Source organism: Hyla sarda, chromosome 4, assembly GCF_029499605.1.
Source record: "Hyla sarda isolate aHylSar1 chromosome 4, aHylSar1.hap1, whole genome shotgun sequence".
In the NCBI taxonomy this organism is placed as follows: domain Eukaryota; kingdom Metazoa; phylum Chordata; class Amphibia; order Anura; family Hylidae; genus Hyla; species Hyla sarda.
In genome coordinates this window covers 20,331,424-20,346,612 of record NC_079192.1, presented here as the reverse complement: position 1 = coordinate 20,346,612, position 15,189 = coordinate 20,331,424, and the positions used below count along the sequence as shown (strand labels likewise).

Below are 15,189 nucleotides of genomic sequence, written 5' to 3'. Positions count from 1 at the left end.
CTCTCATTACTCAGTACTGTATTAAAATTATTTAACCTTCTTCCAGATGTGAGCTTTTCAAATCCATAAATGCTGCTTCCATACCTTTGTGTTCTGTCGCCCCAAGGTGCAATTAGTTGAGAACTTGGATGAAAACGCATTAAAAGGGGAAGCGCTGATTAGTTAGCTGGCGCCAGGTACCTGCCTCAACCAATCCATATTCTGGGCATGTAACGTGAGCTGAAAGAGCAAGTAAAAGCAAAAGCTACTCAATGGCAACGGTGGGATTCGAACCCACGCCCCCGAAGAGACTGGAGCCTTAATCCAGCGCCTTAGACCGCTCGGCCACGCTACCACATGGTGTTGCAGCTTTCCGACCCTACCTGGGGACACAGACCTAAGTAAAGGGCAAAACAAGCATAGCTTCCCCTTCGGGAATTCGGAGCCTGGTCACCTGCATGACAGGCAGGAATACTCACAACTATACTAACGAGGAACAACCTATGCCTGCTGCTCCATGGTAATGTCCTTAAAAGGTCAGCGTTTAATAGTTCTGAAGGGAGAATTAATCGCTTTAGCTCAGCGCTAGGGATCAAAGGTGTAATCTCGTTATACCTCTGGAAACAGCAAAAAGTGCCTAATGGCAGCGGTGGGATTCGAACCCACGCCTCCAAAGAGACTGGAGCCTAAATCCATCGCCTTAGACCGCTCGGCCACGCTACCACACACAACTGCTGCTTTTCAACCCTACCTGAGGACGCAGACCTAAGTAAGGGGCGAAATAATCATAGCCACCCCATCTGGGAACCGTACCCCGGTTTTCTGGAGATCTGGAGGAAGAATTAAAAGTTTTAGTGTGGCAGGTGAAGGTACTTAATGGTTCCATGGTGTAATGGTTAGCACTCTGGACTCTGAATCCAGTGATCCGAGTTCAAATCTCGGTGGGACCTTTCTTTACTTTCCTCTCATTACTCAGTACTGTATTAAAATTATTTAACCTTCTTCCAGATGTGAGCTTTTCAAATCCATAAATGCTGCTTCCATACCTTTGTGTTCTGTCGCCCCAAGGTGCAATTAGTTGAGAACTTGGATGAAAACTCATGCCTCAAAGAAACCCAGAGCACTCACATCCCCCCGGGAGCCATAATGCCAGAAATATGGGTTATCCAGGATTAGAAAATAAAGTTAAATTGCCTCTTTCTTCCAGAAACAGTGCCAGCTCTGGCTAGTATAGAGTGGATTTCCTGATTGGTTAACCTCTGTGAATATCCCTGGCTTTTGCAGCTCGGTGCAGATTATGGTGTACGCTGCTCTGTGCCTATGTTTCAGATCTAGGGAAGGATTAAGGCAAGACAGCAAGGGTCAGTTTTGTAGTTCTTCCTGTTCACCCTATTCATCACAGAGTACATCTGATCCCTGGGGATCCCTCCTCAAGGATTGTATTCCCGATTGTCCGCGCAACATCTTAGCAGGTGGTAATACAGCGCCCATACTGAGAGAGGGACGAGAGGTTCTCCTGCATTGAAAGGGGAAGCGCTGATTAGTTAGCTGGCGCCAGGTACCTGCCTCAACCAATCCATATTCTGGGCATGTAACGTGAGCTGAAAGAGCAAGTAAAAGCAAAAGCTACTCAATGGCAACATTGGGATTCGAACCCACGCCCCCGAAGAGACTGGAGCCTTAATCCAGCGCCTTAGACCGCTCGGCCACGCTACCACATGGTGTGGCAGCTTTCCGACCCTACCTGGGGACACAGACCTAAGTAAAGAGCAAAACAAGCATAGCTTCCCCTTCGGGAATTCGGAGCCTGGTCACCTGCATGACAGGCAGGAATACTCACAACTATACTAACGAGGAACAACCTATGCCTGCTGCTCCATGGTAATGTCCTTAAAGGGTCAGCGTTTAATAGTTCTGGAGGGAGAATTAATCGCTTTAGCTCAGCGCTAGGGATCAAAGGTGTAATCTCGTTATCCCTCTGGAAACAGCAAAAAGTGCCTAATGGCAGCGGTGGGATTCGAACACACGCCTCCAAGGAGACTGGAGCCTAAATCCAGCACCTTAGACCGCTCGGCCACGCTACCACACACAACTGCTGCTTTTCAACCCTACCTGAGGACGCAGACCTAAGTAAGGGGCGAAATAATCATAGCCACCCCATCTGGGAACCGTCCCCTGTTTTCTGGAGATCTGGAGGAAGAATTAAAAGTTTTAGTGTGGCAGGTGAAGGTACTTAATGGTTCCATGGTGTAATGGTTAGCACTCTGGACTCTGAATCCAGTGATCCGAGTTCAAATCTCGGTGGGATCTTTCTTTACTTTCCTCCCATTACTCAGTACTGTATTAAAATTATTTAACCTTCTTCCAGATGTGAGCTTTTCAAATCCATAAATGCTGCTTCCATACCATTGTGTTCTGTCGCCCCAAGGTGCAATTAGTTGAGAACTTGGATGAAAACTCATGCCTCAAAGAAACCCAGAGCACTCACATCCCCCCGGGAGCCATAATGCCAGGAATATGGGTTATCCAGGATTAGAAAATAAAGTTAAATTGCCTCTTTCTTCCAGAAACAGTGCCAGCTCTGGCTAGTATAGAGTGGATTTCCTGATTGGTTAACCTCTGTGAATATCCCTGGCTTTTGCAGCTCGGTGCAGATTATGGTGTACGCTGCTCTGTGCCTATGTTTCAGATCTAGGGAAGGATTAAGGCAAGACAGCAAGGGTCAGTTTTGTAGTTCTTCCTGTTCACCCTATTCATCACAGAGTACATCTGATCCCTGGGGATCCCTCCTCAAGGATTGTATTCCAGATTGTCCGCGCAACATCTTAGCAGGTGGTAATACAGCGCCCATACTGAGAGAGGGACGAGAGGTTCTCCTGCATTGAAAGGGGAAGCGTTGATTAGTTAGCTGGCGCCAGGTACCTGCCTCAACCAATCCATATTCTGGGCATGTAACGTGAGCTGAAAGAGCAAGTAAAAGCAAAAGCTACTCAATGGCAACGGTTGGATTCGCACCCACACCCCCGAAGAGACTGGAGCCTTAATTCAGCGCCTTAGACCGCTCGGCCACGCTACCACATGATGTTGCAGCTTTCCGACCCTACCTGGGGACACAGACCTAAGTAAAGGGCAAAACAAGCATAGCTTCCCCTTCGGGAATTCAGAGCCTGGTCACCTGCATGACAGGCAGGAATACTCACAACTATACTAACGAGGAACAATGTATGCCTGCTGGTCCATGGTAATGTCCTTAAAGGGTCAGCGTTTAATAGTTCTGGAGGGAGAATTAATCGCTTTAGCTCAGCGCTAGGGATCAAAGGTGTAATCTCATTATCCCTCTGGAAACAGCAATAAGTGCCTAATGGCAGCGGTGGGATTCGAACCCACGCCTCCAAGGAGACTGGAGCCTAAATCCAGTGCCTTAGACCGCTCGGCCACGCTACCACACACAACTGCTGCTTTTCAACCCTACCTGAGGACGCAGACCTAAGTAAGGGGCGAAATAATCATAGCCACCCCATCTGGGAACCGTACCCCGGTTTTCTGGAGATCTGGAGGAAGAATTAAAAGTTTTAGTGTGGCAGGTGAAGGTACTTAATGGTTCCGTGGTGTAATGGTTAGCACTCTGGACTCTGAATCCAGTGATCCAAGTTCAAATCTCATTGGGACCTTTCTTTACTTTCCTCTCATTACTCAGTATTGTATTAAAATTATTTAACCTTCTTCCAGATGTGAGCTTTTCAAATCCATAAATGCTGCTTCCATACCATTGTGTTCTGTCGCCCTAAGGTGCAATTAGTTGAGAACTTGGATGAAAACTCATGCCTCAAAGAAACCCAGAGCACTCACATCCCCCCGGGAGCCATAATGCCAGACAAATGTGTTAACCAGGATTAGAAAATAAAGTTAAAATGCCTCTTTCTTCCAGAAACAGTGCGAGCTCTGGCTAGTATAGAGTGGAGTTCCTGATTGGTTAACCTCTGTGAATATCCCTGGCTTTTGCAGCTCGGTGCAGATTATGGTGTACGCTGCTCTGTGCCTATGTTTCAGATTTAGGGAAGGATTAAGGCAAGACAGCAAGGGTCAGTTTTGTAGTTCTTCCTGTTCACCCTATTCATCACAGAGTACATCTGATCCCTGGGGATCCCTCCTCAAGGATTGTATTCCAGATTGTCCGCGCAACATCTTAGCAGGTGGTAATACAGCGCCCATACTGAGAGAGGGACGAGAGGTTCTCCTGCATTGAAAGGGGAAGCGCTGATTAGTTAGCTGGCGCCAGGTACCTGCCTCAACCAATCGATATTCTGGGCATGTAACGTGAGCTGAAAAAGCAAGTAAAAGCAAAAGCTATTCAATGGCAACGGTGGGATTCGAACCCACGCCCCCGAAGAGACTGGAGCCTTAATCCAGTCCTTACAGACCTAAGTAAAGGGCAAAACAAGCATAGCTTCCCCTTCGGGAATTCGGACCCTGGTCACCTGCATGACAGGCAGGAATACTCACAACTATTCCAACGAGGAACAACGTATGCCTGCTGCTCCATGGTAATGTCCTTAAAGGGTCAGCGTTTAATAGTTCTGGAGGGAGAATTAATCGCTTTAGCTCAGCGCTAGGGATCAAAGGTGTAATCTCGTTATCCCTCTGGAAACAGCAAAAAGTGCCTAATGGCTGCAGTGGGATTCGAACCCACGCCTCCAAAGAGACTGGAGCCAAAATCCAGCGCCTTAGACCGCTCGGCCACGTTATCCAGGATTAGAAAATAAAGTTAAATTGCCTCTTTCTTCCAGAAACAGTGCCAGCTCTGGCTAGTATAGAGTGGATTTCCTGATTGGTTAACCTCTGTGAATATCCCTGGCTTTTGCAGCTTTTGCAGCTTTTGCAGCTCGGTGCAGATTATGGTGTACACTGCTCTGTGCCTATGTTTCAGATCTAGGGAAGGATTAAGGCAAGACAGCAAGGGTCAGTTTTGTAGTTCTTCCTGTTCACCCTATTCATCACAGAGTACATCTGATCCCTGGGGATCCCTCCTCAAGGATTGTATTCCAGATTGTCCGCGCAACATCTTAGCAGGTGGTAATACAGCGCCCATACTGAGAGAGGGACGAGAGGTTCTCCTGCATTAAAAGGGGAAGCGCTGATTAGTTAGCTTGCGCCAGGTACCTGCCTCAACCAATCCATATTCTGGGCATGTAACGTGAGCTGAAAGAGCAAGTAAAAGCAAAAGCTACTCAATGGCAACAGTGGGATTCAAACCCACGCCCCCGAAGAGACTGGAGCCTTAATCCAGCGCCTTAGACCGCTCGGCCACGCTACCACATGGTGTTGCAGCTTTCCGACCCTACCTGGGGACACAGACCTAAGTAAAGGGCAAAACAAGCATAGCTTCCCCTTCGGGAATTCGGAGCCTGGTCACCTGCATGACAGGCAGGAATACTCACAACTATACTAACGAGGAACAACCTATGCCTGCTGCTCCATGGTAATGTCCTTAAAGGGTCAGCGTTTAATAGTTCTGGAGGGAGAACTAATCACTTTAGCTCAGCGCTAGGGATCAAAGGTGTAATCTCGTTATCCCTCTGGAAACAGCAAAAAGTGCCTAATGGCAGCGGTGGGATTCGAACCCACGCCTCCAAAGAGACTGGAGCCTAAATCCAGCGCCTTAGACCGCTCGGCTATGCTACCACACACAACTGCTGCTTTTCAACCCTACCTGAGGACGCAGACCTAAGTAAGGGGCGAAATAATCATAGCCACCCCATCTGGGAACCGTACCCCGGTTTTCTGGAGATCTGGAGGAAGAATTAAAAGTTTTAGTTTGGCAGGTGAAGGTACTTAATGGTTCCATGGTGTAATGGTTAGCACTCTGGACTCTGAATCCAGTGATCCGAGTTCAAATCTCGGTGGGACCTTTCTTTACTTTCCTCTCATTACTCAGTACTGTATTAAAATTATTTAACCTTCTTCCAGATGTGAGCTTTTCAAATCCATAAATGCTGCTTCCATACCTTTGTGTTCTGTCGCCCCAAGGTGCAATTAGTTGAGAACTTGGATGAAAACTCATGCCTCAAAGAAACCCAGAGCACTCACATCCCCCCGGGAGCCATAATGCCAGAAATATGGGTTCTCCAGGATTAGAAAATAAAGTTAAATTGCCTCTTTCTTCCAGAAACAGTGCCAGCTCTGGCTAGTATAGAGTGGATTTCCTGATTGGTTAACCTCTGTGAATATCCCTGGCTTTTGCAGCTCGGTGCAGATTATGGTGTACGCTGCTCTGTGCCTATGTTTCAGATCTAGGGAAGGATAAAGGCAAGACAGCAAGGGTCAGTTTTGTAGTTCTTCCTGTTCACCCTATTCATCACAGAGTACATCTGATCCCTGGGGATCCCTCCTCAAGGATTGTATTCCAGATTGTCCGCGCAACATCTTAGCAGGTGGTAATACAGCGCCCATACTGAGAGAGGGACGAGAGGTTCTCCTGCATTAAAAGGGGAAGCGCTGATTAGTTAGCTGGCGCCAGGTACCTGCCTCAACCAATCCATATTCTGGGCATGTAACGTGAGCTGAAAGAGCAAGTAAAAGCAAAAGCTACTCAATGGCAACGGTTGGATTCGCACCCACACCCCCGAAGAGACTGGAGCCTTAATTCAGCGCCTTAGACCGCTCGGCCACGCTACCACATGGTGTTGCAGCTTTCCGACCCTACCTGGGGACATAGACCTAAGTAAAGGGCAAAACAAGCATAGCTTCCCATTCGGGAATTCGGAGCCTGGTTACCTGCATGACAGGCAGGAATACTCACAACTATACTAACGAGGAACAACCTATGCCTGCTGCTCCATGGTAATGTCCTTAAAGGGTCATAGTTACATAGTTACATAGTTACATAGTTAGTATGGTTGAAAAAAGACATACGTCCATCAAATCCAACCAGGGGATTGAAGGGAAGGATGTAAGGGGATAAGGGAAAGGGATGTAGTTTTATAATTCTGCATAAGCATTAATGTTATTTTGTTCCAGGACTGTATCTAACCCTGCTTTAAAGCTGTTAATTGTTCCTGCTGTGACCCGTTCCTGAGGTAGACCGTTCCATAAATTCACAGTCCTCACGGTAAAGAAGGCGTGCCGCCCCTTTAGACTAAACCTTTTCTTCTCCAGACGGAGGGAGTGCCCCCTCGTCCTTTGGGGGGTTTAACCTGGAACAGTTTTTCTCCATATTTTTTGTATGGGCCATTTATATACTTATATACGTTTATCATATCTCCCCTTAAACGTCTCTTCTCAAGACTAAACAATTGTAACTCCTTTAATCGCTCCTCATAGCTAAGATGTTCCATGCCCCATATTAGTTTAGTCGCGCGTCTCTGCACCCTTTCCAACTCCGCAGTGTCCCTTTTATGAACAGGCGACCAAAACTGAACAGCATATTCCAGGTGAGGCCGTACCAATGCTTTATAAAGGGGGAGTATTATGTCCCTGCCCCTCGAGTCCATGCCTCTTTTTATACATGACAATATCCTGCCGGCTTTGGAAGCAGCAGCCTGACATTGCATGCTATTTTGTAGTCTGTGATCTACAAGTACACCCAGATCCTTCTCTACCAGTGACTCTGCCAGTTTAATCCCCCCTAAGACATACGACGCATGCAGGTTATTAGTACCCAGATGCATAACTTTACATTTATCCACATTGAACCTCATTTGCCAAGTGGATGCCCAGACACTTAGTCTATCCAAGTCATCTTGTAACTTATGCACATCCTCTATAGACTGTACCGTGCTACAAAGCTTGGTGTCATCTGCAAAGATAGAAACAGAGCTGTTAATACCATCCTCTATATCATTGATAAATAAATTAAACAGCAGCGGGCCCAGTACTGAACCTTGGGGTACACCACTAATAACCGGGGACCAATCAGAGTACGAATCATTTACCACCACTCTCTGGGTACGATCCATGAGCCAGTGTTCAATCCAGTTACAAACTAAAGTTTCCAAGCCCAATGACCTTAACTTACCTGTCAGATGTCTGTGAGGGACAGTATCAAACGCTTTGGCAAAATCCAGAAACACTATATCCACAGCCATTCCTCTGTCAAGGCTTCTACTCACCTCTTCATAAAAGCAAATTAGATTGGTTTGACAACTTCTATCCTCAGTAAACCCATGCTGGCTATCACTTATAATACTATTATCCCCTATGTATTCCTGTATGTAATCCCTTATAAGTCCTTCAAACAATTTACCCACAATGCACGTTAGACTTACCGGTCTATAATTGCCTGGCGAAGACCTAGAGCCCTTCTTGAAGATTGGTACCACATTAGCCTTGCGCCAGTCCCTTGGCACAATACCAGACACCAGAGAATCTCTAAATATCATGAACAAGGGTACAGATATTACTGAACTTACCTCTCTAAGAACTCTTGGGTGTAGTCCATCCGGTCCTGGAGATTTGCTTACATTTATATCACTTAACTTACCTTGTACCATCTCTACATTAAGCCAGTTCAGTACATTATATGATGTGTTACCAGCACTGACCTGGCCAATGTCAGCTCCTTCTTCCATAGTATATACAGAACTAAAGAACCCATTCAGTAGCTCCGCCTTCTCTTGATCGCCCGTGACAACCTCCCCATTATCATTATTAAGGGGTCCTACATGCTCTGCCCTTGGTTTTTTTGTATTTATATATCTAAAAAAATATTTTGGATTAGTTTTGCTTTCTTCGGCCACCTGTCTCTCATTTTGAATTTTTGCTGTTTTTATTACATTTTTACAGATTTTATTAAGCTCCTTGTACTGTTTAAATGATATAGCTGACCCATCAGATTTGTATTTTTTGAAGGCTATTTTTTTGTTGTTTATTGCTCTTTTAACCTCATTTGTCAGCCATGTAGGATTTAGTTTTAATCGTTTATATTTGTTCCCCTTTGGTATATATTTAGCTGTGTAGTTATTTAGAGTCGATTTAAAGATGTCCCATTTACCTTCTGCATCAGCATTTGAGAACACCTCCCCCCAGTCTATGTCCTGTAGTGCAGCCCTCAACCCAGGGAAGTTTGCCTTTTTAAAGTTATATGTTTTTGCTTTCCCCCGTCTGTCTTTGTTTTCTACATTTTAAGTCAAAAGTAACTATATTGTGGTCGCTATTCCCAAGGTTTTCCCGCACAGTTACATTACCAACCAGCTCTGCATTGTTGGAAATGATCAGATCCAACAAGGCATCACTTCTTGTTGGGTCCTCCACAAACTGGCCCATAAAATTATCCTGCAATAAATTTAGGAATTTTCTCCCCTTTGTAGTTTTAGCCAACCCCCGGCCCCAATCTATATCTGGATAGTTAAAATCTCCCATTATTACCACTGTACCTGCCCGGGCGGCCCTCTCTATTTGTTTATACAGCCGACCTTCTATCTCTTCAGTGATATTAGGGGGTCTGTAAATTACACCAAATATTATTTTTTCAGTATTTCCCTCCTTTTGTAATTCTACCCACAGTGATTCCACCTCCTCAGAATCATCACACACTATGGCATCGTTCACATTGACTTTCATACCACTTCTTACATACAGACAGACTCCACCACCTTTTCTGTTCATTCTATCCTTGCGAAACAATGTAAACCCCTGCAGATTAACAGCCCAGTCATGCGAGGAGTCCAGCCATGTCTCAGTGACCCCAACTATATCAATATGTTCCTCCAGTATCAAGGCCTCAAGCTCCCCCATTTTATTTGCTAGGCTTCTGGCATTTGTGAACATACACTTTACATTTCCATGAAGTTTTACACATATAGTATCACTAATGGGATTTTCAGAGTTATTGGGGTTAATGTCATTTTTTGAGTTATAAGGGCTAATTGTACTATTTAAGTTATTGGGGCTAATGGGATTTTTTGAGTTATTGGGTCTAACGTTATTATTTAAGTTATTGGGGCTAATGGGATTTTTTGCGTTATTGCGTCTAACGTTGTTATTTAAGTTATTGGGGCTAACGGTATTTTTTGAGTTAATGGGGCTTATTGTAGTTATTGAGTTATTGGGGCTAATGGAATTTTTTGAATTACTGGGATTACAATTTTTCGGGCTACATTTATTTTTACAGCTGGTTTGTAACGCATGAATCTCCTTATCCACTGTTCTTAACCTCCCCCCACAGGACTCCTCTCGACCCGCCATTATGTCCTGACCCCTCTCTAACCTATCCATCCCACTGTCTGCTTTCTTTGCTTTATTATCCTCCCCCCAGTCAGCGTTTAATAGTTCTGAAGGGAGAATTAAACGCTTTAGCTCAGCGCTAGGGATCAAAGGTGTAATCGTTATCCCTCTGGAAACAGCAAAAAGTGGCTAATGGCAGCGGTGGGATTCAAACCCACGCCTCCAAAGAGACTGGAGCCTAAATCCAGCGCCTTAGACCGCTCGGCCACGCTACCACACACAACTGCTGCTTTTCAACCCTACCTGAGGACGCAGACCTAAGTAAGGGGCGAAATAATCATAGCCACCCCATCTGGGAACCGTACCCCGGTTTTCTGGAGATCTGGAGGAAGAATTAAAAGTTTTAGTGTGGCAGGTGAAGGTACTTAATGGTTCCATGGTGTAATGGTTAGCACTCTGGACTCTGAATCCAGTGATCCAAGTTCAAATCTCGGTGGGACCTTTCTTTACTTTCCTCTCATTACTCAGTACTGTATTAAAATTATTTAACCTTCTTCCAGATGTGAGCTTTTCAAATCCATAAATGCTGCTTCCATACCTTTGTGTTCTGTCGCCCCAAGGTGCAATTAGTTGAGAACTTGGATGAAAACTCATGCCTCAAAGAAACCCAGAGCACTCACATCCCCCCGGGAGCCATAATGCCAGAAATATGGGTTCTCCAGGATTAGAAAATAAAGTTAAATTGCCTCTTTCTTCCAGAAACAGTGCCAGCTCTGGCTAGTATAGAGTGGATTTCCTGATTGGTTAACCTCTGTGAATATCCCTGGCTTTTGCAGCTCGGTGCAGATTATGGTGTACGCTGCTCTGTGCCTATGTTTCAGATCTAGGGAAGGATAAAGGCAAGACAGCAAGGGTCAGTTTTGTAGTTCTTCCTGTTCACCCTATTCATCACAGAGTACATCTGATCCCTGGGGATCCCTCCTCAAGGATTGTATTCCAGATTGTCCGCGCAACATCTTAGCAGGTGGTAATACAGCGCCCATACTGAGAGAGGGACGAGAGGTTCTCCTGCATTAAAAGGGGAAGCGCTGATTAGTTAGCTGGCGCCAGGTACCTGCCTCAACCAATCCATATTCTGGGCATGTAACGTGAGCTGAAAGAGCAAGTAAAAGCAAAAGCTACTCAATGGCAACGGTTGGATTCGCACCCACACCCCCGAAGAGACTGGAGCCTTAATTCAGCGCCTTAGACCGCTCGGCCACGCTACCACATGGTGTTGCAGCTTTCCGACCCTACCTGGGGACATAGACCTAAGTAAAGGGCAAAACAAGCATAGCTTCCCATTCGGGAATTCGGAGCCTGGTTACCTGCATGACAGGCAGGAATACTCACAACTATACTAACGAGGAACAACCTATGCCTGCTGCTCCATGGTAATGTCCTTAAAGGGTCATAGTTACATAGTTACATAGTTACATAGTTAGTATGGTTGAAAAAAGACATACGTCCATCAAATCCAACCAGGGGATTGAAGGGAAGGATGTAAGGGGATAAGGGAAAGGGATGTAGTTTTATAATTCTGCATAAGCATTAATGTTATTTTGTTCCAGGACTGTATCTAACCCTGCTTTAAAGCTGTTAATTGTTCCTGCTGTGACCCGTTCCTGAGGTAGACCGTTCCATAAATTCACAGTCCTCACGGTAAAGAAGGCGTGCCGCCCCTTTAGACTAAACCTTTTCTTCTCCAGACGGAGGGAGTGCCCCCTCGTCCTTTGGGGGGTTTAACCTGGAACAGTTTTTCTCCATATTTTTTGTATGGGCCATTTATATACTTATATACGTTTATCATATCTCCCCTTAAACGTCTCTTCTCAAGACTAAACAATTGTAACTCCTTTAATCGCTCCTCATAGCTAAGATGTTCCATGCCCCATATTAGTTTAGTCGCGCGTCTCTGCACCCTTTCCAACTCCGCAGTGTCCCTTTTATGAACAGGCGACCAAAACTGAACAGCATATTCCAGGTGAGGCCGTACCAATGCTTTATAAAGGGGGAGTATTATGTCCCTGCCCCTCGAGTCCATGCCTCTTTTTATACATGACAATATCCTGCCGGCTTTGGAAGCAGCAGCCTGACATTGCATGCTATTTTGTAGTCTGTGATCTACAAGTACACCCAGATCCTTCTCTACCAGTGACTCTGCCAGTTTAATCCCCCCTAAGACATACGACGCATGCAGGTTATTAGTACCCAGATGCATAACTTTACATTTATCCACATTGAACCTCATTTGCCAAGTGGATGCCCAGACACTTAGTCTATCCAAGTCATCTTGTAACTTATGCACATCCTCTATAGACTGTACCGTGCTACAAAGCTTGGTGTCATCTGCAAAGATAGAAACAGAGCTGTTAATACCATCCTCTATATCATTGATAAATAAATTAAACAGCAGCGGGCCCAGTACTGAACCTTGGGGTACACCACTAATAACCGGGGACCAATCAGAGTACGAATCATTTACCACCACTCTCTGGGTACGATCCATGAGCCAGTGTTCAATCCAGTTACAAACTAAAGTTTCCAAGCCCAATGACCTTAACTTACCTGTCAGATGTCTGTGAGGGACAGTATCAAACGCTTTGGCAAAATCCAGAAACACTATATCCACAGCCATTCCTCTGTCAAGGCTTCTACTCACCTCTTCATAAAAGCAAATTAGATTGGTTTGACAACTTCTATCCTCAGTAAACCCATGCTGGCTATCACTTATAATACTATTATCCCCTATGTATTCCTGTATGTAATCCCTTATAAGTCCTTCAAACAATTTACCCACAATGCACGTTAGACTTACCGGTCTATAATTGCCTGGCGAAGACCTAGAGCCCTTCTTGAAGATTGGTACCACATTAGCCTTGCGCCAGTCCCTTGGCACAATACCAGACACCAGAGAATCTCTAAATATCATGAACAAGGGTACAGATATTACTGAACTTACCTCTCTAAGAACTCTTGGGTGTAGTCCATCCGGTCCTGGAGATTTGCTTACATTTATATCACTTAACTTACCTTGTACCATCTCTACATTAAGCCAGTTCAGTACATTATATGATGTGTTACCAGCACTGACCTGGCCAATGTCAGCTCCTTCTTCCATAGTATATACAGAACTAAAGAACCCATTCAGTAGCTCCGCCTTCTCTTGATCGCCCGTGACAACCTCCCCATTATCATTATTAAGGGGTCCTACATGCTCTGCCCTTGGTTTTTTTGTATTTATATATCTAAAAAAATATTTTGGATTAGTTTTGCTTTCTTCGGCCACCTGTCTCTCATTTTGAATTTTTGCTGTTTTTATTACATTTTTACAGATTTTATTAAGCTCCTTGTACTGTTTAAATGATATAGCTGACCCATCAGATTTGTATTTTTTGAAGGCTATTTTTTTGTTGTTTATTGCTCTTTTAACCTCATTTGTCAGCCATGTAGGATTTAGTTTTAATCGTTTATATTTGTTCCCCTTTGGTATATATTTAGCTGTGTAGTTATTTAGAGTCGATTTAAAGATGTCCCATTTACCTTCTGCATCAGCATTTGAGAACACCTCCCCCCAGTCTATGTCCTGTAGTGCAGCCCTCAACCCAGGGAAGTTTGCCTTTTTAAAGTTATATGTTTTTGCTTTCCCCCGTCTGTCTTTGTTTTCTACATTTTAAGTCAAAAGTAACTATATTGTGGTCGCTATTCCCAAGGTTTTCCCGCACAGTTACATTACCAACCAGCTCTGCATTGTTGGAAATGATCAGATCCAACAAGGCATCACTTCTTGTTGGGTCCTCCACAAACTGGCCCATAAAATTATCCTGCAATAAATTTAGGAATTTTCTCCCCTTTGTAGTTTTAGCCAACCCCCGGCCCCAATCTATATCTGGATAGTTAAAATCTCCCATTATTACCACTGTACCTGCCCGGGCGGCCCTCTCTATTTGTTTATACAGCCGACCTTCTATCTCTTCAGTGATATTAGGGGGTCTGTAAATTACACCAAATATTATTTTTTCAGTATTTCCCTCCTTTTGTAATTCTACCCACAGTGATTCCACCTCCTCAGAATCATCACACACTATGGCATCGTTCACATTGACTTTCATACCACTTCTTACATACAGACAGACTCCACCACCTTTTCTGTTCATTCTATCCTTGCGAAACAATGTAAACCCCTGCAGATTAACAGCCCAGTCATGCGAGGAGTCCAGCCATGTCTCAGTGACCCCAACTATATCAATATGTTCCTCCAGTATCAAGGCCTCAAGCTCCCCCATTTTATTTGCTAGGCTTCTGGCATTTGTGAACATACACTTTACATTTCCATGAAGTTTTACACATATAGTATCACTAATGGGATTTTCAGAGTTATTGGGGTTAATGTCATTTTTTGAGTTATAAGGGCTAATTGTACTATTTAAGTTATTGGGGCTAATGGGATTTTTTGAGTTATTGGGTCTAACGTTATTATTTAAGTTATTGGGGCTAATGGGATTTTTTGCGTTATTGCGTCTAACGTTGTTATTTAAGTTATTGGGGCTAACGGTATTTTTTGAGTTAATGGGGCTTATTGTAGTTATTGAGTTATTGGGGCTAATGGAATTTTTTGAATTACTGGGATTACAATTTTTCGGGCTACATTTATTTTTACAGCTGGTTTGTAACGCATGAATCTCCTTATCCACTGTTCTTAACCTCCCCCCACAGGACTCCTCTCGACCCGCCATTATGTCCTGACCCCTCTCTAACCTATCCATCCCACTGTCTGCTTTCTTTGCTTTATTATCCTCCCCCCAGTCAGCGTTTAATAGTTCTGAAGGGAGAATTAAACGCTTTAGCTCAGCGCTAGGGATCAAAGGTGTAATCGTTATCCCTCTGGAAACAGCAAAAAGTGGCTAATGGCAGCGGTGGGATTCAAACCCACGCCTCCAAAGAGACTGGAGCCTAAATCCAGCGCCTTAGACCGCTCGGCCACGCTACCACACACAACTGCTGCTTTTC

The 15,189-nt window shown here is 44.6% G+C and overlaps 13 non-coding genes across 13 annotated transcripts; 4 read left to right on the top strand and 9 right to left on the bottom strand.

The window, feature by feature from the left end:
• Positions 1-252: 252 nt before the first annotated feature.
• On the bottom strand, positions 253-334 carry TRNAL-AAG (transfer RNA leucine (anticodon AAG)). Its single transcript has one exon. It is a non-coding gene; the product is annotated as a tRNA-Leu (tRNA).
• A 286-nt stretch (positions 335-620) lies between these two features.
• TRNAL-UAG (transfer RNA leucine (anticodon UAG)) lies at positions 621-702 on the bottom strand. The gene has a single exon. It is a non-coding gene; the product is annotated as a tRNA-Leu (tRNA).
• Positions 703-857: 155 nt separating this feature from the next.
• TRNAQ-CUG (transfer RNA glutamine (anticodon CUG)) lies at positions 858-929 on the top strand. Its single transcript has one exon. It is a non-coding gene; the product is annotated as a tRNA-Gln (tRNA).
• Positions 930-1,613: 684 nt separating this feature from the next.
• TRNAL-AAG (transfer RNA leucine (anticodon AAG)) lies at positions 1,614-1,695 on the bottom strand. The gene has a single exon. It is a non-coding gene; the product is annotated as a tRNA-Leu (tRNA).
• Positions 1,696-1,981: 286 nt separating this feature from the next.
• On the bottom strand, positions 1,982-2,063 carry TRNAL-UAG (transfer RNA leucine (anticodon UAG)). Its single transcript has one exon. It is a non-coding gene; the product is annotated as a tRNA-Leu (tRNA).
• A 154-nt stretch (positions 2,064-2,217) lies between these two features.
• TRNAQ-CUG (transfer RNA glutamine (anticodon CUG)) lies at positions 2,218-2,289 on the top strand. Its single transcript has one exon. It is a non-coding gene; the product is annotated as a tRNA-Gln (tRNA).
• Positions 2,290-3,341: 1,052 nt separating this feature from the next.
• TRNAL-UAG (transfer RNA leucine (anticodon UAG)) lies at positions 3,342-3,423 on the bottom strand. Its single transcript has one exon. It is a non-coding gene; the product is annotated as a tRNA-Leu (tRNA).
• Positions 3,424-5,211: 1,788 nt separating this feature from the next.
• Positions 5,212-5,293, bottom strand: TRNAL-AAG (transfer RNA leucine (anticodon AAG)). Its single transcript has one exon. It is a non-coding gene; the product is annotated as a tRNA-Leu (tRNA).
• A 286-nt stretch (positions 5,294-5,579) lies between these two features.
• Positions 5,580-5,661, bottom strand: TRNAL-UAG (transfer RNA leucine (anticodon UAG)). The gene has a single exon. It is a non-coding gene; the product is annotated as a tRNA-Leu (tRNA).
• Positions 5,662-5,816: 155 nt separating this feature from the next.
• On the top strand, positions 5,817-5,888 carry TRNAQ-CUG (transfer RNA glutamine (anticodon CUG)). Its single transcript has one exon. It is a non-coding gene; the product is annotated as a tRNA-Gln (tRNA).
• Positions 5,889-10,333: 4,445 nt separating this feature from the next.
• TRNAL-UAG (transfer RNA leucine (anticodon UAG)) lies at positions 10,334-10,415 on the bottom strand. Its single transcript has one exon. It is a non-coding gene; the product is annotated as a tRNA-Leu (tRNA).
• A 155-nt stretch (positions 10,416-10,570) lies between these two features.
• TRNAQ-CUG (transfer RNA glutamine (anticodon CUG)) lies at positions 10,571-10,642 on the top strand. The gene has a single exon. It is a non-coding gene; the product is annotated as a tRNA-Gln (tRNA).
• Positions 10,643-15,087: 4,445 nt separating this feature from the next.
• Positions 15,088-15,169, bottom strand: TRNAL-UAG (transfer RNA leucine (anticodon UAG)). The gene has a single exon. It is a non-coding gene; the product is annotated as a tRNA-Leu (tRNA).
• Between the last annotated feature and the right edge of the window lie 20 nt (positions 15,170-15,189).